The sequence below is a fragment of the Mus caroli genome, chromosome 8 (assembly GCF_900094665.2).
Source record: "Mus caroli chromosome 8, CAROLI_EIJ_v1.1, whole genome shotgun sequence".
Lineage (NCBI taxonomy): Eukaryota > Metazoa > Chordata > Mammalia > Rodentia > Muridae > Mus > Mus caroli.
The window spans coordinates 68,329,433-68,352,932 of NC_034577.1; positions in this window are offsets into that span (position 1 = coordinate 68,329,433).

The window sequence follows — 23,500 nt, forward strand, 5'->3', positions numbered from 1 at the left end:
ATAATATTGTTTCACCTACAGGGTTTCAGATCTCTTTAGCTCCTTGGATACTTTCTCTAGCTCCTCCATTGGGGGCCCTGTGATCCATCCAATAGCTGATTGTGAGCATCCACTTCTGTGTTTGCTAGGCCCCGGCATAGTCTCACAAGAGACAGCTATATCAGGGTCCTTGCAACAAACGCTTGCTAGTGTATGCAATGGTGTCATCGTTTGGAGGCTACCCATGGAAGGAGTTACAGAGACAAAGTCTGGAGCTGAGACAAAAGGATGGACCATCTAGAGACTGCCATATCCAGGGATCCATCCCATAAACCATTTTTTAAAGTTATATATTATGAAGGGAAACTAGTAGATATCTGTACTATATTAATTATATTTGCCTGATAAATGTATGAAGTCAGATACACTCAAGCTTTAATGTTGAGCAAGGTGCATGGAATAAAAGGAGGGAATTAAACTTCTTTTAATTTCACTTTATTGTGGACATTAATTTGAGTTGAACATTACTGTTTTAACTTCAAAGAAATAAAAAATTTTAAATATGGAACACAAAAGCTAAGACAATGGCATAATCATGTTTGAAATTCTGTTTTGGGATGGGCATGGTCAGCGCTCTGTTAATCACAGCACTTGCTGGTGTAGTCAGAACTTATGATTTTTACAGGCTGCCATTCAACTACTCTAAAAAAATGGCTGGCTGTGAACATAGAGTCTAAGAATCTAGTAGTTGCTTAGTCCCACAAGGCTGAGTGTCTCAGCTTGACTTCTGTATCTGCTGAAATTCTGAAGAAGTAAAGCTGCAATACCAGTAAGGAATGGATGTGCTAGCAAGACAAGGCAAGGCAGGCAAAGAGCATGGTCCTGCTCTAGACTTCAGGAAAAATTAATTTGTGGTTCAGTTTAAACGTTTGTCTTGCCTCAAGATCTCAATTAAAGGTGTGTCTCCCTGCCTCAAGATCTGAATTAAAGGCCTGTATCTTCCTTTTCAAGATCTGATCACAGTGTGCCCTCCATTTCTGGATTGTAGTTTACTACAGGTGTAGTCAAAGCAACAACCAAGAATAGCCAACACTGTAGGCAAAGTCAGGCAGAGCTCTATAGGTTAGAGGCCAACTTGGTCTACATAGTAAGTTCCAGGCCTTCTAGGGCTACATAGTAAGATTCTACCCTGCTCCCCCTCCCCATAAAAGTGCTTTTTAGAACACAAATATATCACAAAATATATATGTGTTCCAATTGAAATGTTTAGTCATTAAATCCATGTAAATCAATCTTAGAAAACAAATTGCTATTTTTTAAAAGTTTTGTATGGGTATATATTACATGCTAAGCATATTCACCAGCCCCATTGCTGTATATCCTCACATTTTCATGTCCCCAATCCCATTTGTCATTGCTACTATCATTTCCTATAGTGATTTTAGAAAAGGTAGGAACCACAAATACAGAAAGTATATTTGTCTTTCTGAGACTGGCTTAATTCTCTTACTATGATTTATCTCCAATTGCATCTATTTTCTTGCAAATGACATAAATTCAGTTCCTTTGTGGATGGAAAATTCCAGTGATGCTTCTGTTCCTGGGCACCAAGATTAGTTCCATAACTTAGCCATTTGCAAACGTCTGTGATGTGTTGACTCCCTTGGGTACCTTACAGATAGGTATGCCCAGTGTGATGCCTGAGTCATGTAGAAGATCTAGTTTCAGTTTCTGAGAAGCTTCCACACTGACTTCCACAGAGACTGAATAAATTCACAGTCTTAACAGAAATATACAATATTCCCATCATTCATATCCTAAATAGGATCTGTTGGTGTTTGTTTTCTTAATGACTGAGAATCTGACTGTGGCAAGATGGCATCTCAAAGATAACGTGACTTGTATATCTGAGAGCTAGTGAAATTAGACAGTTTTCAGATGATAATTGTATAAATCACCGTTTTAATGGTTGTGAGTATTCTAACACGTTTAACTTCATTCAACTATGATTTCACTCAATTTTCTTCAAACTATAAACACTTTCTTCACAAAACTCTTATGCGCTGAGCCATTCTGCAAGGCTTATGAGGCCCAACTGTGTACAGTTCTTCCCAACTTTGACTCTGATGACATGGAGTTGATATTTTAGAATCAGTCATGGTGGGAATATTTATGTCATGAAAATCTGTAGTCCCTACAAATCAAGACAACCCTACCCTGAGAGTCAGTTGTCAAATATTTTCCAGCAACAACACAGTTGAATGTTTTCAGAGTTTCATAGAAAATTTTTCATAGGATACTGCGGAATACTGTTTTCTATCACTTTCCAGAACTGCAACCCTTACAAATTCTAAATGTATTGCATTTGTAAGTTGTAGTGGATAAACATATTGAAGTTTCCATTTCACTTGGTATACTGAAATGTCTTAGTAAAAAATTTTAATCACTAAAGAAAAGTTAGGAAAGAAAAGAATTTGATAAAGTAAAAGAAAAAGCAGAGTGCCTTGCTGTTGTTCTGTCTGCATATGAAAATCCAGGGATACTAAAGATCCTTCAAATATTTGTGAAGCTGTAAAAAGCCATTTCTGTGACAGTTTTCTGTTTATGTGAAAACAATTGTGTAGGTAGTACAAAGTTCTATTTTGTCATTCTTTTCAAGCACAAATCCCTAATCTTATGTTGTAGAAGTAACTCCAACTGTTCAGAGTAGAGCAAATAGAGATAATTCTAGATGTGTTTGCCAATGACTGAGTAGACCAGTATCAGAAGCTCATGGTCACACGAGTGTTGAACAATAAGCAACTTCTAGTATTAGAACACTTTTAAATATGCTTCCTATGAATGGCACACATGCTACACAAATGTCAAATGTCACCCCTGTTGTCCTCTTTCAGCTACTCTCATGCAGACTCTTTAGAGATTGACTCCATACACCAGCAGGAACATAGGACAGGAGCCAATGGCCAGAGACTTTTGAACAGGTGGTGGCCAGCATGGAGACAGCTGAATCACTAAAACTTGTCTTTATGATGGAAGAGGAATTATCCATCACCCTATAACAAAAGAGACTTGAAACCTAAGGCCCATCTTGCCAAGTCTTGGCTACTGGCAGCAGCCCTCCCTTAACAGATTTAGGGCACACCACACAGATAAAGTATTCAGCGTGCTCCTAGCACAGCAGAACAAGTACAGAACCGTGACAACAAAATTCTGTTGCTCAGTAACCCTTGGCCATATGTCATACACTAACCCCGGGCCCAGCCCTGAAGCAAGGCTACAATTCCTCTTCCATAGAGTCACACATACCAGAATCGCAGGCTTGCATGTCTGGGCTTCAGAAAAGGAGGAAACTGAGAGTGGACTGTCCCTCACTGCAGAGCGTAATGCCCACTAAATTAAGTTAGATACGAACTTGTTAGCAAGTTGACAAAAGTGTTTGCATGATCATATTAACACAATTCTAACTTATAAGAAACTATATCACATTTACATTTGATTGTAGGTAACAGTACATTAGGAGATGTATCTGTATAATTCAACCTCATGGTACATATTTTTGCCTGTATAAACACACACACACACACACACACACACACTGCCTGCTCTGATGTGATGCCTTAGCACAGACTGAAGGCAAAGGCAAAAGGGCTGAGAAGCCATGGACTAAGGCCTCCGAAACCCAAAGCCAAAATACACTTCTCCTCCTTTAAGCTGGTTGTTGTGGGTATTTTTGTCACAGTGACCAAAAACAATCTATCAAATGTACTTTATTTATCTGACTTTATATATTACATATGAGGCTGTGGAACTTTAGGTAACTGAAGGACATGCATAGGAGACAGAGAAACAGCCAGGAAGGTGGCAGTAGCTGGGAAATCTTTGGGTTTTGCTTCTTTGATTTCTTGAGTGAGCAAAGCATAGTCTTCATATCCCTGATATTCTGATAGGAGATCCACGTTGAGACCTAAAATGCTATAGTTTGTTTTCTCGGGGAAATTGAGCCCAAAGAAATTGCATCTCAGATTCCCCTCCCAGAGCATGACTGGGAACAGCCTGTCACTGGGCTACAGTTGAGAGAAGCTGACTTTCACTGAGATTCAGTGAGATCTGCCCCTGGGCCTTCACTTGATGAACATTGGTGTTGTGTAGTAGCAGATTTTTGTTGTTGTTGTTGTTGTTGCTGCTGCTGCTGCTGCTGCTGCTGGTGGTGGCAGTGGCAGAAGTGGTGGCGGTGCAGCAGTAGCGGTGGTGATGGTGGTGGCTTTGTTTTGTTATTTTTGGTTTTTTGGTTTTTTGTTTGTTTTTTTTCAAGAGTCTTAATGAATGATTGCACTCTGATTGACTTCTGGCCGAGCCAAAGTGCTGAATATATTCAGGCTTAATACTGAGGGGCTTTTCCACTAATGACTGAATGATTTTGACATGTTAACCGAAGTCCATAATGATTTTAACATTGGTTTTGGTAACAGAGAAACTACCCATAGTGATTTGCAGACTGTGGATACACATTAGGGTCACAAATGCTAATTTTTAAAAGGCCTCACGACTGTCAATTCAATAAAAAGAAACTGATGAAGATTTTTAATTTGTTTCGTAGATTTGCTTCTGTGATAACCGGCTCTAGAAAATAAACTATATCCCTTCCCATGCCCCCATCTGGCACAGGTTATCTTGATGCAATGCCAGTATCTGGTGATTTGAGGAACCTAATTCAAAAGGAGGTGGTGCTTTTGAAAGGTCACTGGGTTTTAAGTCAAGTATCTTGGTTCATAAATTGTGTAGGTGGGTTTTTATAGCTGGAGTGTGAAATGCCTCCCACAGTCTCAGGGACTGAGTGCTTGGTACCTCGCTGATAGTGCCATTTAGGAGGTGATGAAACCCGGAGAGGTAGGGTGTCACTGCAGGGGGTCTGTATCTCATTCTGATCCTGCCTTGTCTTCCTTTCTCTGTTTCCTGGCTGCAAGTGATGTGGCCTGCCCTAACATGCCCTGCTATCCCTGCCTTGATGAACTGAGCCCACACTATGGACCATGAGCACGAGCCAAATATATCTTTCTACCTTTAAGTTGCAATGGGCCAGGAAGATGGCTCCAGCAAGGGCACTTGCCACCAGCCGGATAAGGTGAATTCAGTCCCTGGAACTCATGATGAGAAAAGAACTGACACCGGCAAAGTGTCCTCTGGCCTCCAAGCATACTCTGTGGCAAATCAATGCTGTAGTGACTGGCTAATACAGGAGCTGCGGAAAGAACTTGGAATTTCATTTGCCCTCAGGCTAGATAGATATTAGTGGTGATGTTTGCAACTTTTGAATAAGCTAATGACTGGTAGTGTTTCCTAATCTATAAGACTCTTTACAATTCCTAATGTTTGTAAGTTTGTCAGAGGAACTTGCAACTATTTGTCTGAAATTTGGATTCTCCAGTTACACTCTAAAGGGTAAGGATACCTGTGATCCAGTGGTGCAATGACACACATGGCTACGTATTTGGTTGAAGATATTAATTCTCTCTTAGAAATAAGCCAAACAGCAGCTCTGGTCTCTTTTGAGCTCTTCTCTTCTTAATAATTCTGTCTGTCTGTCTGTCTGTGTCTGTGTGTCTGTCTATATATCTGTGGCTGTGTGTATTTGTCTGTCTATCTATGTCTGTGTGTGTCTGTGTCTGTGTCTGTGTCTCTGTGTGTGTACCGTTGTTGTTTTTTTTTATATTCTGTTTGTTTCTTTCTCTCAGTTGGCTTACTACAGACTTTGTAACCCACATTGACCTTGAACTGCTTCCTAAACCTCCTGTCTTCTCCCAGGTGCTAGGATCACCACAAGTGTACACCACCACACTTGGCTAATATTTTTTTATCTTTACAATTAATAGAAATCTGATATCATGATTAGAGTATGCATAGGAGTTCTTGAAAATAGTTTTTTATATCTCCAGGTAGCAGTCTCTATTTCACTATATCTTTACAAGTTTTTCTATATAGTTATTTTATTTATTATAAAAGACTATTGTTGGAATGTGGACTATCCTATCTAAGTTTTACTAGTAATTTTGCTTTATAAGAATAAATATGATTTCCCTTATCCTTATGTCAGTAACTATCCTTTAATGTGCATAAACCCAGATTTCTCTCTACCCTCACCCTTACTTCAAAAGGTAAGAATACGCCAATGCTAACATTTTTAATATGTAAACAATGTATATTCTCATAAATTGTACGCATCATCACACTTACCAGCTGTGAAAAGATCTAATGCAAAAGTTCTTGCTAACACTAATTATTACGTTTTTTAAAAGTTTTGCTTACTTGAAATACAAACTCATCTCATCTAGTTTTATTTTATTACTAATTACATAGAAATTAATCATGTGCCTGATAATACATGTGTTGTAATTTGTCTATCATAGTAATTAAAAATCTCTCAAGCTAACTGAAATGTTTAACAGTGTCTTTGAATGTCCCAGTTTTTGTCTTTTCTACTAGTGACTATTTTGAATGTGAAAATGTTTTAAAGATTTTTATCTCCATTACTTATTTTAGCATCTTTTTATTAAAATAACGCTCCTAATAACATTTAACATCCTGGCCTTAGACTCTTCTCTGTCTTCTGCTTGCATTACTGACTCTTGATTGGAAGTTCTTTTGCATTCATTTGCCCTGTTCCCAATCACATGTATCTCACTCAGGTGAGGACATTAATAGCCACACTTTTCTCTTTCACTGGATCATTTAACTAATGCATACCTTTTCTGGCTCAGTTAATAGTTGGCAATGCTTATACATGTATTTGGTTTGTTATTTTAACATATTTTCTTGTTATCTTTTTTGTTTTGTTTTCCCCTAAAAGATTTTTGTTTGTTTGTTCTTTTGTTTATTTATTGTTTGAATTTTGGTAGGGTTTGTTTGAGGTTAGAAAAAGATTTTTTCCCTATTGTTTCTTTACTTTATTATGAGAAGAAAAAAGCCAATATTTATTCCTGATGTAATTAATGTTGTTTTTCCAAAGATGATAGTCTTTGAACTATATTTAACAAAACAGAACTTAAGGAAAATTACTCATTTTTTAGCTATTATAGATGGGCAACAAAGCTTATACTTGGTTTCAAGCTCTAAAATTTCTAAGGATTAATTTAATTTGAAATATTAAGGCCAAATGGCCTCACAATATTTTATAGCATACATGATATCTATTTTAAAGAAAAGGCAACATTTGTAACCCAAATGATAGTTTTTAAATTATTATAGTAAATTACTTGCCTAATTATTAGTCTAATAATCTTAGACTAAGCTATTTTAGATTGAATAAATAAGCTAAAGAATCTTAAGCAAATTTTAATAGACAAAATAAATTTATTTTATAATAATTAAATAAATTTATCATATTCAGCCTTTGGTAGACTAAATATTCTTACTAGTAGTTTAAATTAGTGGAAGTTTATATTGACTATTGCTTTTGTCCAAAATTGAATTCTTTGATTCAACCTATGTTTCCAAATTTTCATCTAACTTGCTTGGAGAGCATATTTTGAATCTATAGCTATCAAAGAACAACTTCTGCTGTTTCTACAAACTGATGGACGTAGCTGAGTATAAAATCCTCTCAAAGGCCTTGTCTGAAATAAAAAGCAAGAACAGGAAGAAATAGTCAGATGAGGATGAGCATAGATGGAAAGGGGGAGGGTACATGGAAAAGTAAGGAAAGACATAAAAATAAGAGAAGGAAGAAGCAGAAGGGAATTAAATTCCATTCTGCTCACTATGTCTAGAGCTCTTCTAAGTATTCTAAATGTATTAATTCATTTAATCCTAACAACCATATAAAGGTACACTTGTTATTTGCATTGAACTGTTGATGAAAGCAAAACAGGAGACTGGAAAAACGCCTCACCACATTTGGAAACATGAGGGCGTCAGATCCCCAGCACCCATGTAAAACCTCATGTTTTTATAGTTAGTTATAAGAAAGAAAGGGATCCTGAGGTCTTACTCCCTAGTTGGTCTAGTCAATCGGTAAGCTCCAGATTTAGTAAGGAATTCTGGATAGATAGACAGACAGACATATAGGTAGATAGCTAGATAGATAAAATAGTGAGTGACAGAAGACATCTGAGTCAGCTCCTAGCTTGCACATATAGACACATACACACACACACACACACACACGTACACACGTACACACGTACACACGTACACACGTACACACCAACCGGCACACACAACACCAACCTGTGCATACACACACACACCACCTACACACAAACACAAAGCACATGCAAACACACATGCACATAAGTCAACCTGCTCACATGCATACACATTCACATGTAAACACACATGCACATGAAAATACATATGTACACAGATGCACACACACAAAAAATTAAAACAAGGTACTTAAAGAATAAAAACTTCCTGTGCTATGATGCTAAAGAGAAAACTTAACAAGAGTGTGTCAGGTTGTTTCCACTTTCTAAGAGGTGTTTTCACTTTTGTTTATTTAATTTTTTGATGTGGTTCTTGGTCTAATCTGTCTGTTTCCTAGAGAAGTCTTATTTTATGTAATTGCTGTCTCACTTTGGCCATCTACATCCTCCATGGCATATTTTCTTCTTCTTGGCAGCTAAATTCTGGTTGAATATATTTAATTTGTCTTTTACTGAATCAATTCAGCTTTTATCAGATTCTCTTCTGTTTAATGCCACAAACAATTAAGTTTTCACATCATAGATTGTCAGCTTGGTCCTTTTCCTTTTCCATTCTCTCTCTGCCTCACTTATACACATGTATTTACTAAATCTGATGGATTTGTTATTTACTCGTCCCACAGGAAAAAGTATATACTAGCTTAGTTGAGACCTGGAGTCAATAGGATGATGAATTTTGCATGGGTCTTTCTTTAACATGTTTGTAGTTTCAAAGGTCACAACTTAATACAGAAAAAAATAAAAAGGGGGAAATTACATTCACAAATTCACAGTATGTATCAGAGGTTCTAAACTTGGCAAAGATAATAACAGCCAAAAGCTGCTGTGCAGTGTTTATATGGAAGCTTTGAAGAAAAGGCTGACCTTGTCTATAAATGTCTGTTTTATTTCCTCTGATGAAGCGAAGAGGTGAGAGTCATACCTTCTGTGAATACACAGCTCAGGCTAAGCCTAGAGCATTTCCTTCTCTGTTATAACTACCCTGAGGCTTAGGCCTGGGAGCTTCTAGCCTTCATAAAATTAAATTCTCCAAGCTGAATGATTCAATCCAGCTTCCCTTGGCTTCTGACTGAATTGATCTGCCTGGGCTCATATTAATTTTGCAATCTGTTCTAATCTTCTGGATCCTTCTCACTTTCTGGCTCATTCTGTCTTCACCTGTGTCTAGCATGTTTTCTCTGTAAACTGTCTCTGTAAAGCTGTCCCAGTAAAACTGCCATATACACATTAGATCACACTACCAACACCACCACCATCTCTCTTTTTCTGCTCTTATATATACTCTTAGTCTGCATGACAAGTCCAAGAGCTTTCCTGCAGTCCTGAGGCACAAAGTGTCATGGAAACTCGTCTCCTGGACAGTCTCTGGCATCCCATAAATGAATATGATCCAGATTTGTCCTTTCAATAGTCAGTGAGTGGTCCTGCATGCTTTTCTTCAGTATTGCTTTATTATAGGTACCCCCAACGAATGATTTGACAAATAGCTAGTTAGATTGAACATTGCTTCCTGGCCTTCATCAGTGTCCCAATGTCCTAGGCAGTCCATGAGTCAACCCTGAGCTTTGAATTTAGTAAGAATGTTACTTATTCAGGTGAATTGTCTCCAGTATTAAAAGAGAGATAGTGAAAGAAATCAGGCATTACAATCTACTAAATAGAGTTAGAAATTTCAGGACAAGCTTAACAAAGTAAGTTTAGAATTCTTATTATAGTCATGTATGGCAGACTACTTTATATAATGAAAGAAAGTTTGGTGGGCTCCTCTGGTAAATGGAGGTCCCCCACAGACATTTAAAATACATCTGAGTCACTCTCATATACAGGAATTTACAATGGTTTAGGAAGAAGACGTGCTGTGGTTTAAGAAGGAACTAGAGCATTATGTTGCTCACAGAAAGGTCAGCAAGTACGTACCCTCCCTAGTACATACTTTCACTAGCCCAGAAGTATAGCATAGTTAGGTATTTACTAAGAGCTGGCTGGTGGTGGGTTAAACAATAAATTAGAATTAGAACTATGGCTTGGGCAAGAAAGTACTTGCCCTGGGAACATAACGACCTCACGCCTGGCTTTTAGGAATATAGCTGACCTTAGATAGAGATGACTTTGTCTCAGTTGTTACATTGCCTGGTTCCTGTCAGTCTTTATGTATGCATTTTTCTGTTTTGTGTAAAGAATCATTATGTATTGGGTAACTTCAATGTACCTTGGCTGATCTATCACCTAACTTCCTTATTTTCTTCTGTATTATAAGTCTAATGCTCGCTTTGAGAAATTACATTCAGATCCAACACTCTCTCTTGTGTTCATGTCTGTCACTCACTGAATCCTTGTCCACCTGAGTACTGGGACCATGATTTCTCCCATGGATTGAGGGACTAACTGAGTCCAGTCCATGGCATGCATACCATTTCCTTTCTTTTGGAATAGACCATTATAAAATACCTGGAAATTGTTTGATAAGTCAAACAAGAGCTGAAAAAGGAAAAGAATAGGCTAATTTTATATACACACATGTAAAACATGAATAAATAAAGGATATATTTAGTATGCAATATGAGATTAGTGGAGATTTGACACATGAAATAGTATACCCATATAGTTATACTTCAGTTTTAGTATGTGTACGTGTACTTATGCCAGTGTTAATTTGAAATTTGAAAAATTACTGGTGGGAGTGTATATGAGGCACCTGCATCAGAGATCCATTCACCATGGAAGCCATTGTCCCACTCTGACAATAACATGGAGTATAGAAGAAGGAAAGCAGTGGAAATTCAAAAGCTTTACACATGGCTGCAATAAGAGACTCTTCTCTCAATTTGCTGATGGCCTGGCCCCCAGATTAATAGTAATCAGATACCATATGCTGAATTCAACCCCTACAGCTTCCATGTCTGTCTCCTTCAGACTCAGGCTGCTGGGTCAGCAGCTTCAGCTGCTTTTGGCAGTGTTTTAATTTTTTCACAAAAATCCTTAGAATAATTTCAAATCAGACTGAGTTTTTTAGATACCCTTTTAAGCTAAGGGCTTTCATATCTTAGCCAGAACATCAGAATACCAAACAAAGGTATAATAGCTGCATGTATTATATTCACTTAGATATTTGCTTGGGATGTATAAATATCCTCTCAAGGGCTACCAAGGAGTCTGGTCAGATGACAGTCTAGTATATTTGTATATACATGTCCATGTCTGATTTTCAGCATCTGATTTTATTGGTAATATTAATTGGATCCTTGGATAGTGTATCAACAAAACCGAGACCTCAGATGCTTAAAAACCATTGTTCTCTCTATTTCATTCCAAATTTTCATAGAAACATCACCATTTGCTGCCAAAACAAATTAAGTTTCATGAAAGACAAAAAAAAAAGAAAGAACTAAGGGCTCTGATTTATGACAAACATGACCAGTGTTTTTCAGCTAAGTAAGAGCTGACGAAATACTATTGGATATTTAGAAAAGCCACAATCGAGTTCCTTGGAAGTTTTAAGATACTTTTAATTTAGAGAGAAAAATGGCTTCAGAATCTGCTTTCAGTTTTCTGATCACAGCAAAGAAAAATATAATTTCTTATTTTCTGAAAGGCTTTGAACTTGCAAACCAAATCTTTAGTAAATGGGAGAACAAGAAGTGGACATATGCTATTGACTTAGAACTTTTAGGAAATATTCTTCTAAGCCTTGTGCAGGTGAACTAACTTGGAAAGACACCTTCTCAGAGGCAGGCACTGCCAACTCCTGGAGCTTAAAAATCCCTGCTTGGAGAAGCTGGTCCCTTATATCATCCCTAATAATTCATTTATGGAAAATGACCTTGTTGTGTAACTCAGTTTGGAACTGTTAATTAAAATTAATGAGCATCTCACTGTTTTGTGCTGGCTTAGTTCTCAGATCAAGCTAGTTTAATCTGGACTGGTCTGAAGTCCTGCTTGTACGGGGTTGTCATTCTGCCAAGAAGCCACAGTTAGGCAGTGGAAGGTTAACATCAGAGCTGGGGAGTAACAGAGTTGGGAAAGTTGATTGGGACATGAACAACCCAATGCAGACTGATGGGGAAGTAAGGTAGCAAATTCTCAGTTACCAGTGTTGGGGAGGGCACCTCTGCTGTCAGAAAGTCTTCTTTTGTGTTTTTCAGCTATTAAAACCTATGCACAGACATTAGAGAACTTTCCTGTAATTAGATGGACTTGGTTTTCAAAAACAGGCAGATCAACCAATCCTATCAATCTTCCCTCTGTCAATTCTGAATCTTAAGAGCAAAAGTAATAATAAATTAGATTTTTCCCTATGAAATCCCTGATATTAGGGGACATTGGAAACAGGAAATATTCCATACTTTAAAACTGTGTTATTTTAGGATGTGATAATTTTTAACAACTCACTAGATGGTTTCTTGAAAGGCCCACCAAAGAAATGTGAATTACACTTGGAATATGTGCATACTTTAGTCACACTAGAGGGCTAACAAAGTTAGAGGAGGCTCAGATAAGATTCAAAAAATTTTCTTAATAATCACTGTTTTCTACAGCACGGTTTTCTACAGTTGCTAGCCAACCATGCCAGCTAGCTTTGTCTTAGAGGTGTCTGTTGCAGAATCTTCTGGCAAGCAGAAATTTGACCCTGAGACCACTTAGAAGCCATAGTTTACAAAATATCTCTTTATTTGTCTTATTATGCTCAGAACTTCTATCTGACTACCAGTGATCAAATAAGGAAAACATCGGATGTATACCCCCTAGTGATACATAGATTTGAGAAAATTCCAGATCAAACCCATACTGAAGATTGTTGTTGTTGTTAAAAATAATCATCCTGTTTTAAGAGGCAAAAATCAGGAAAATAGGAAAAAATAATTTTGAGAGAGGAACAATCTAGAAAAGTAAAAATGTCTATTTCTAGAGTTTTTTTTTACAAAGCTGTAAGAGGAACCTCACACAGCTTTACACAGCTGGCCCTAGAAAAATAATGAACACATGACTCAACGAATCAGAGAAGACTCAGAAATAAACTCATGTAGTGTGGTTATTATTTTCATTCAAAGGCAGAAATATGTTTTGTTGACTGAATAGTGCTGAAACAATTCCATGTCTACATAATAAAAGGACTGTTATGATTTTTACCTTGTGATCCAACATAGAACACAACTCACAGTAGATTATGTAACTACATATAGAACTATAAAAATGTTAGGAGAAAATCTTTAGAGAATTCAAACACCCAGGGATTTATTAGGCATGGCACAAAGAATATTAGCCATAAGAGAGGACTGTGCCATGGGAGGGGACTGTACCCTGGAAAGGGACTGTGCCACAGGAGGGGACTGTGCCATGGGAGGGGATTGTGCCATGGGAGGGGTTAGTGTCATGAGAGGGGGAAATGCAAGTGGGTTCCATGCAAACTGTTTTTTTAAAGCATGGTTTAAAAAATGACTAGTCACATGCTAGGAGAAAGTATTTTTACACTCGTGGTAAAAAACAAAACTGTGAGTTTTTTATTAATGTGACAGCAAACAATCTAATAAATAAGCATATATGTCACCACAGAAGATATGCACACTGCAAGTTAAATACACAGTTTCTAAGCATCATGCCCCTGTAGGGTAACACATTAAAAAAAAAAAAAAAAACAATGAGATATAACTAAACACCAGTAGAGTGGCTAAAAACTTAAATGCTGTTCAAATTTTTCAACATCTCAGACATCAAGGGTGAGAGCAAATCAGCATGGGTTTCAAAAGCAGCTTGGCAGTTTCTTAAAAACGTAAACAGAATGAGTAGGTAATCTGACTCCTGGGTATTTGCATAAGTGAAGTGAAAGCTTATATTTATATAAAACCTGTGTGTAGATGCTTGTGGCAGCTTTCCTTGTAATGACTAAAAACTGGAACTTACCCAAATGTCCCACAATGAGAGCATAAACGAATATACTGTACTGTGGTCATGCAATAAAGTGTTACTAATTAATAGAAAGAATGAACTATTGATACCCATAACAACTTGAGAGATTCTGGAATGCATCATTGAAAAAGAGAAAGTCCATTTTAAAGGCTATTACATGGGATTCTTCCATTTATACTACGTGCTTGTAAAGGCAAAATGATAGGAAGACGAAATTGTGAAAGATGATTGTGAAAGCCTGGGACCTGGGAAGGGAGGTTACTGCAAAGGATCATGGGGCAGCTGAGCTTTGCTAGAACTATTCTGCAGACTAGAGATGGTGGAGAGTCAGCAGTTATGCAATTGTGTTGTTTGCAAAGTGTAAGTGAGACACTGGGTATTAAGGGAGATTTACCAGTACCAGGCAAAGTTTCAGGCTGCTGAGGAGTGAGGGATAGTTGTTGTATGCATGGGAACAGCACAGGCCAGGGGGAAAAGACAACGTCTACCCCTTGTGATCTTTGGCACTTGATATATTTAGGTCTGTGAGCATGTCACTAAGTCCTCTAAGCCCCATGGGTTCTGTGATATGGAGATGTGTCAGACCCACCTCATGGTGTCCATGTACTTCATCTCAGCACAGCTGCCACCTGCATCACCCAGCTAATGGGAGCTATGGCTGCTGTCTCTGGCACTCTGGCTCAGCCTCAGGACACACTGACAGTATATAATCACAAGAGTAGATGTCTCACCTTCTGGTATTCTGTACTAGGCCTTTGGAGGACCAGTAAGCCAGCTGAAATGTAGCCTAGAAATGTTGGAATGTTAGAACCCAAGATGAGAATATGCACATTCACACACACACACACACACACACACACACACACACACACACACACACATTGACTATATAGTCCCCTATAGTCCTGTCTAGTCTAGTCCCTCTCACCTCCCACTGAACCCCTCCTTGGCAATGGCCAACAGTTCTTCAGGTGACATGCTGTGGGATTTCTCATCAAACTAAACATCAGGCACACAGAAGCAGTTGTGAGAACTCCACTGCCATCACAACCTTATTCCTCCTTATTTTGCTGAGGGCATCCTTCAAGGAGGCTGCCCATATCACTGCCCATGTCAGGTTTTGCTTCAAGAGAACTAAGGTAATAGGTGTTTTCAATAAGCTGCATTGGAAATATGCAACCAAACCAAATAACTTATGAAATGTCCATTTCCCATGTCCCCAACCCTACATCCTTTGCTAAGTTCCACTTATATTGCACATCCCTGTCTAGAGCCCACTGCTCTGCAGTCCCATACAGCTGTGCAGTGCAGCCCTTACAGACACACATTCCAAATTTTGCTGACTGTGGCCATGTGTTATGATCATGTTCAGACCTGAGATCCTCACCCAGCTGCCATACAACAGAAAATCTCTGTTTTAAAATGTGGATGGGGGCCAGCCATATGGCTCAGCTGGTTAAGGTACTTGCCACCAATCCTGATGACCTCAGTTTGATTCCCAGAACCTACACAGGGAAGAACTGATTCTTTAAAGATTGTCTTCAGATCTCCACATGTGTGTCATGATGTACACATGCACACACTCTTTCTCTCACGCACACACACACACACACACACACACACACACACACACTACACACATATATATTACTGTATGTTCTTCACTGTAAATCTCTGATCATTTTTTCCGCTCCATGTTCTTTCCTCTCATTCACCACTGCTTGGCTGCAGATGTGCTGATGTGAGTCTTCAGGCTCCCAGGCCGAGACTCACCTTCAGTGCTCACAGAAGTTTTCATTATCTATGCAAAATTAAGACAATGTGCCCAGGAGTCAGTTTGAAGGGACATAGGGCATCCTGTGTCCCATCCAAGGGCTGGTATTTTAAGGCTCCTCAAAGATCTTTCTTTGGCTGTTTCTTCTGCCTCAGACTCTCATCTGCAGTTGCTTAGACAAGAGTTTGTAACTATTTGTAAAAACAACTTATACTATCAAAACTTAACCCCAGCCTGTGGAGCAAACAAGTCCCATTGTAACAAGATTTAGCAAGCAGATGCCTTTGTGAAATATTGTTGTAGTCTTTAAAATGAGATTATTATCTATCTATGGCACCCACGTCTGGTTATGATAGCAGGCTGTGCTTTTGATGGTTTTATAGCTTATACCTGTGCTGTCTAATAAATCACTCTGTTGATGGAAGGGCTCTATATCTGCTGGCCATGGAATACTCCAAGTGTGTGCAACTGTGAAACTGAACTTTTAGCACCCTTTGATTTTAGTTCATTTATACGTGTCCATTGTCTATAGCTGTATTGGACAGGCTTAAAACCTCCTTGCTGTAGAAATTAACTTGTGTATCTTTCTTAAAATTACATTTATATATTTAAATGCACGTGTGCGTGTGCGTGTGTGTGTGTGTGTGTGTGTGTGAGAGAGAGAGAGAGAGAGAGAGAGAGAGAGAGAGAGAGAGAGAGAGAGAGAGATGTGGAAGATCATTTTCTACTTCCACTATGGAGAATAGGGATCAAACTCAGGTCATCAGGCTAGGGAGCAAACACCTTCATGTGCTCAGCTACCTTACCAGCCTCTAACCCAGCCTCTTTTACACACACTCTGCAGAGCTGCTCTCTGTGACTTTTTGTTGATTAGAAATTACAGAGTAGAGTTTGTTAGCAAACACTGATCCTTTAATCCCTCCTTGTATAATTATTGGTATATAAAATAATGTGATGCCCTGAAGTTTATAAGTATCCCAAGATTAATAATCAGGATTTTAGCTTAAAGCCATGAGAACAGAATGAATAAACAAAAACCAAGTTACCAAGATACTCTGAAAAGGAAGGTTTTCTTCCCAACCTAAATATATGTACGATTCTATTCCAGCATCTGTATAGTCTACAGCTCACTCAGGAAGAACTGCTTTGAGCCAGATACTTAAATAAACCTGGGCTTCTTACATTGTTTTCCTTCTTTGATTTGGGAATATGGAGAATCCCCAAAAAGTCCATGTTCTGCTCCTGAACTTACTCTCCATGTAATTGTTGAAAGTCTGAAAACATGAGGGTTTTCTTTTTCTACACAATCTAGCCTACTTATAATCTGTCAGCATGCAAACCATTGACTACACAGGTAACCATAATTAGTAAAACGCTGTGATCTACACCTATGCCAGCTTGCTCAGTCTTCACCTCCCTCCAACACTAATGTAGAAAAAAGGATGAAGAAATCAGGAGAGAAGAGAAATATGAGAAATCCATTGTCCAGTGTGATGCACACAGCTTAGATGAGTTGTTTAATTCTTGAAAATGCTTGGAGTAGGCCTGAAGTGTTCTTATGACAACCACAGGAACGAGTTAGCTTCCACAATATACATAAATGGTAAAACACACACACAACAAATATGTATAATTTTCCATGTCAACCTAAAAACTACTGCAAATAAAAATAAAAATAAGGTATTAATCTACCTGTCTACTACAAGCATGGTCTCAAATACCAAGTGACTTTGTAGCTGTTTTTCAAAGTCTGCTTTTCTCCTTGGCTTTTTACCTGCCTCGCTCAGTGTGGCATAAAGACAGGATTGTTCTATCTCTGCAAACTTGTTTTCTGCTCTAGGATGATGAGTTCAAAACACAACCACTTCTGCTGATTTTGATTATGTTCCAGAACACTCAGCATACAGCATCTATTTTAGTATCTCTGGAACCTGTTTTATCACCTATATCCCATGAACAGTTCCTCGTCTGTAGGTCATCTAGACCATGGAAATAGGTCAGCCAATCTATGTCTATGTGTATCTGTCTGCCAGCGCCAGGTTTCTCCACTGAAGCGATAGCTGGCCTTGAGTTCTCCACCTTTCTGCTTGAGCTTCTTCACTACTGGAATGACAGGAGTGTTCCACATCTGGCTCAGCATCATCTTTTACTCCTCCTCTTAGAGAAAATGGAATAACCAAACCTATTAACTGAATCCTCCATTGCCTGCTATGGCCAAAGAGCATCTTACTTCCTAAGCAAATGCAAGGTCTAAAGGTCTCCCTACCTTTCTCTCTAGCTCTAGTTTCTATCCCTTCAATCCACTTTCCACTGTTACCATATAAGTCTTCAAAATATTTTTAGTATCTTCATTGGCTCTTCCTGAATTTCACAGCATTAAGCCGTTGGAGCAGTGTTCACCTCACCTTCTCCCTCATTACTTTCCTACTGATACATGGTCTCATCTTCTTTCTCAATCATACATTCCTATCTTGACTGTTGGTTGCAGAGATCCTTTCTAACTCTGATCTAGAACATACTCTCCTTCACACACTATCTGTCCATCTCTCAACAAGCTCAGTTAAGTTTGTCCCCTGTGGCCAACTGTCCATGTACTAAGTCCCTGTGATCTCCAAGACAAATGTTGTTCACTCTATTCACTAGTTTTTAGATGCCTGTGTGGGAGGGCAGAGTACATGTGATACAGTAGACCATTGCTTAGTATATATGTGCTCAGTGACTCTGAGCTGTATTGCTATGTATGTTTTAATTATTGCCACTACTAGTAAGAGAATAATTCTGTAGCATGCTGTCTTTAAATTGATGTGTTCTCAATATGTAAACCCCTGTAGGATAATTCCCATGTGCGGCTGCTTTCAGTGCAGTTTGTGGAAGCATACAACGGAATGAGTTATGGGGGCATGAAATAATTATTATGAGTGTGGAAAACAGGTTTGGCATTAAAATCCTTTTAGAAAATCTTTACCCAATTTGTGTATACATCCAAATTATAATATATTTAGTCTCTTCTCAGGGTAGCAGCCCTCCTCCTACCCATCTGTCATGTCAGGTTCCCTGAGAAAATGCTAATTTACCTTTTTGATAGACCATTTGACAATTTTTGATCTCAGCTATTGCACACAAGGTTGCACACCAGTGAATTAAATTTGAATCCATATTATCAAGTGTATATTTAGAATAAAATTATTTGCATCTCCCATCAGCAAACACTTTGGAAGTAAAGTTGTATATCACATGAGCCTATGCAAAAGATAAAATGGGGCAGAAAAAAACATGATCACCCACTGCCTAGGAGGTGAGTATGTCGACTCGGTCAGTCCACAGAGCTCACTTGGACTGGCCTTCTGCAGCTTGCTTCTGGGTGCCCATCCCACTCATCCATTAACTGGAAAGGGTGTTCTTTGTGTTCTAATTATCTCGGCTCCCCATGTTAAGTATGCTAAAAGCTAAACACAAGCAATCGCAATCATATCCTTGTAGTCTGTTTTATCTGCCAACTCCTCAGAGATAATTAACCTGTATTGAGAGAAGCAGTCTTTGCTTAAAATGAATTTTACTAATGTGAGAGAGAAATGCAGTAAGAATTCCAACAACCTACCATTTGGTGCAAAAACACAGACAAATAGGCACCAGCAACTGTTTTATTCAAAACAAAGGAGAAAATTGCCTGCATTTACTTTTATTGCATCAAATACAATGCTTTAAGGTGCGCCAACTATTTTTGTTTTCTCTTGAATTTAAATATTACTTTTAATTAATCAAGAGTATTGGGCATTTTTATTTTAAATTGAGAATGATGATTTTTTTTAAAGATTTCAACATGAAAATATTCACATTTTTTATTGCTAGACTCAATGATAGAACATAGTGTTAAAGACACAGGAGGAGCTACAGGTGGGGAAGACACAAAATAGGACTTTTAAAAGATGCCACATTGAAGGACAAACACCATTTCCTAAGCACCAGGAGGGGAAAGCCAAGGCAGCCTCATTGCTTTATTGACTGTTGGACTTTTAGAAATGTACACAGAAAGAGTGCTTGTGGCTCTTGTAAAGGACTGGTTCAATACCCAGCACCCACATGGTGGCATCTTCAAATTCAGAGTCAGTCACAGAAAGAGACATAGAAGCATAGCTACAAGTAGTGTGACTCTTGGTTCACACACAGCTCCACAGAGCCTTAATGTCCCGTGCAGAGGCACAGCCTTAAAAGCTACTCCCTGTATCCCTGGCTAACAGCAAAGGGACACAGCCTGTCCACAGTGCAGTAAGCACCAACAGGGAGCTACCTGGCCAGAGGCCTCCTCTTGCACATCACAGTGACAACGCCTGAAACGTTTCCCATCATCTGCTCAGCTCTCCTCCCTTTCTTCCAATTTCAGAAATTTGATCCCTCACCCAAGTTGCTTACTTTCACTACTCTGCCCAATGTGGAATTATGAACTTACCATGGCTTGATTGATTGTTTGATTGATTGGTTGATTTTTGTTAAGCTACTGCAGTCTTTTCATCTGAATTGGGATCCATAATCCAGATACTTTGTTGTTCTGCAATGCTTATAAAACTGTGCAGGTTCAAATAGCCAACCACAGATCTGTTTTACCATTCTTTGTTAGACATTGTTTTTGCAAATCATGTTAAATAATGCTTTTCTGGGGTTCCTCAGAAATGTTATACTAGAGCAAAAATATAAGTACTTGATAAATATTTCCTCATTACCTAAGACTATATTGCTAATGTTCAAGCATATTTCTCCCTAAAATATTACTTGATATTAATTAGTTAACTCATTACAGTTTTAAATACTAGCCATAATCTGCAACTTACAACAGCCTGCCTATCTAATTACGACTCTGTTATCCATCTTTCCTGTCTCCATGTGCAAGACTTCTTTCTATAAAAGCCAAAACAGTTTGTCCCCATCATCTGTCTGCCTGTCCTGCTCTCCATCTCCCAGGTTGGTGGCTGTCTTGTAGACTATATAATGGCCTTGACTGCTGTCTTGCTGATGTATTTTTGTAAGTATTTTTGGCAGGTCATTGTTCAGTAAGCTTGCCGTCTTCCTCACAGAGGTTGTATACCTTAGCACTTCCCTTCCGCAGCTGAACTCTCCCATCTGTCTCCAATTAATTATCTTCGTTAAAAGGAGACATCAATTGTAGTCAGAAGCATCAGTTTTTAATAATTCATGACTTGGTCCAATTCAAACCACATTACCAGTTTTATTATTTTTATTTGTTTTGTTCTGTTAAGATCCGTAGCCTCTATTTTGCATGACAAGGGTAAGGTCTTTAACTTAAGAAGATGCAGTCTAGAGTCAGGCTTTAGTGTTCTGTCCATCTCGCACTATACAGTTCCTGGTTCTCTCTGAGCCTCTATCTCTTGATAAATACGTGAGTATATTTAGATGAAGTTCTGAGAGGATTGTGTAGCATGTAGTAAGAATGCAGGGGTGGGACACTGTCACTATTTCTATTTCATGCCATTGCTCAGTATTCTCCAACTGTATGCTGGTGAATGCTGACATTTTCACCAGTATACACTGAGATATCCACTAAGGTGCAGCAAATCCTAGCTACCACCTCCAGACAAGCAAATGCATATATGTGCATACTCTCTCTCTTCTCTCCCCTCCCTCCCTCCATCCCTCTACACACACACACTTACACACACACACACACACTCACACACACACACACACACACACACACACACACACACATACACACATACTGCCACACTAGCCACACTGAAGCACTGACTAAAAACCAAGCCCCTGTGCTCCATCCAATGGATGGCTGTGAGCATCCACTTCTGTATTTGCCAGGCACTGATAAATATATGTATATATCAGGCTCCTGTCAGCAATATTTTGTTGGCATCAAGCTGAAGGAGTTTGCAGCCCTATAGGAGGAACAACAATATGAACTAATCAGTACTCCTAGAGCTCCCTGGGACTAAACCACCAATCAAAGAAATCACATGGTGGGATTCGTGTCTATAACTGCATATGTTGCAGAGGATGTCCTAGTCGGCCATCTATGGGAGGAGGGGCACTTGGTCTTGTGAAGGTTCTATGCCCCAGTATAGGGGAATGGCAGGGCCAGGAAGTGGGAGTGGGTGAATTGGGGAACAGGGGGAGTAGGGAGGGGATAGGGGATTTTAGGAGAGGAAACTAGGAAAGGGGATAGCATTTGAAATGTAAATAAAGAAAACATCTCAAAACAAAAAACAAACAAACAAACAAAAAAACAAGCCCCTAGACTTGATAGACTGCGTGCTTACACCATTGGTTGACATTTGCAGAGAATCATCTAATCCTTTCTTTTATGTGCTAGTGTGATTTTGAATTGTATAATAAATGTGTGAGAATAAAATACTCATTTAATCATTTATTCACTTAGAAAATGAATATTCCTTATACTGTGTCAAGTATAGGCCAGAGGGCTGGAGGGTGGGCTGGAGAGATAAATCAGTAGTTAAAACACGTTTCCCACAAGCACGAGGACCAGAGTTCCAATCCCCAGATCCTATCTAAATTCTGAGTGTGCACAGTTGCCTTTATGCACTGGGGAGGGAAGACAAGTAATCTCACTAGAATATGACATAGATGGAAGGTGATTAACAAATAGCCCCACTCCCAATTGGTGGAGCTAACCACAAATGCGGTGCTTTGATTTTTTTTTTATTTTTCATTGGTTATTTTATTTATTTACATTTCAAATGTTATCCCCCTTCCCAGTTTCCCCTCTGAAAACCCCTTATCTCACCCTCTGCTTCTATGAGGGTGTTTGCCCACCTATTCACTCACTCCTCCCTCACATCCCTAGCATTCTCCTACAATGGGGCATCATACCTTCACAGGACCAATAGCCTCCCCTCCCACTGATGCCAGATAACACAATCCTTGGCTACATATGTAGCTGGAGCCATGGGTGCCTCCATGTTTATTCTTTGGTTGATGGTTTAGTACCTAGGAGCTCTGGGGGTCTGAAGCCTCAAACAGTGCTTTGATTTGTAACCAAATACAGTCCTCACTGCCTTCTATACTTTGTGTGCAGCTGCCATCTGTGAACACACAGGGACTTCCAACAGTGCTGTTTCTCTCCACATATGTTCAAATGCACATTTTCCTTACCTTTTCATGTCTAAACTCATAATATACTCTAAAATTATTGCAATTAATTAGCTTTTTTCTTCTTCCTTTGTGTAAAGAATTAACACAAGCTTGGACTCACTAAAATGTAACATTACCATTCCAGAATGAAGTCAGTAATTTCTGATGACAATGGATACCTAATTTAATGAGTCAGAGTGGTTTATTCTGCTCCTTATATGTTTAGTTTTCAAGCACGGACTTTAAGGATATTGAGAAAGATAGGTATGGATGACGCGGGGACATAGCTTTAGGAGGTAATGGCCTAAAGACTGTCCTTTCTTGCTATGATATTTTCAAATGGGTGTTAATATGTAGTTTTCAAGTGAAAACAAATGGGACTCGGTTGTAGCTGAGTGTTCAAGGCACTTGTCTGGGCTATCAAAGCCCTGGAGTTGATCACCAGCTCCATACAGACAGGATGTAGCTGCACGCACCCACAATCTTAGCATTCGAAAAGATGGAGGCAGGAGAATCTGACCAAATC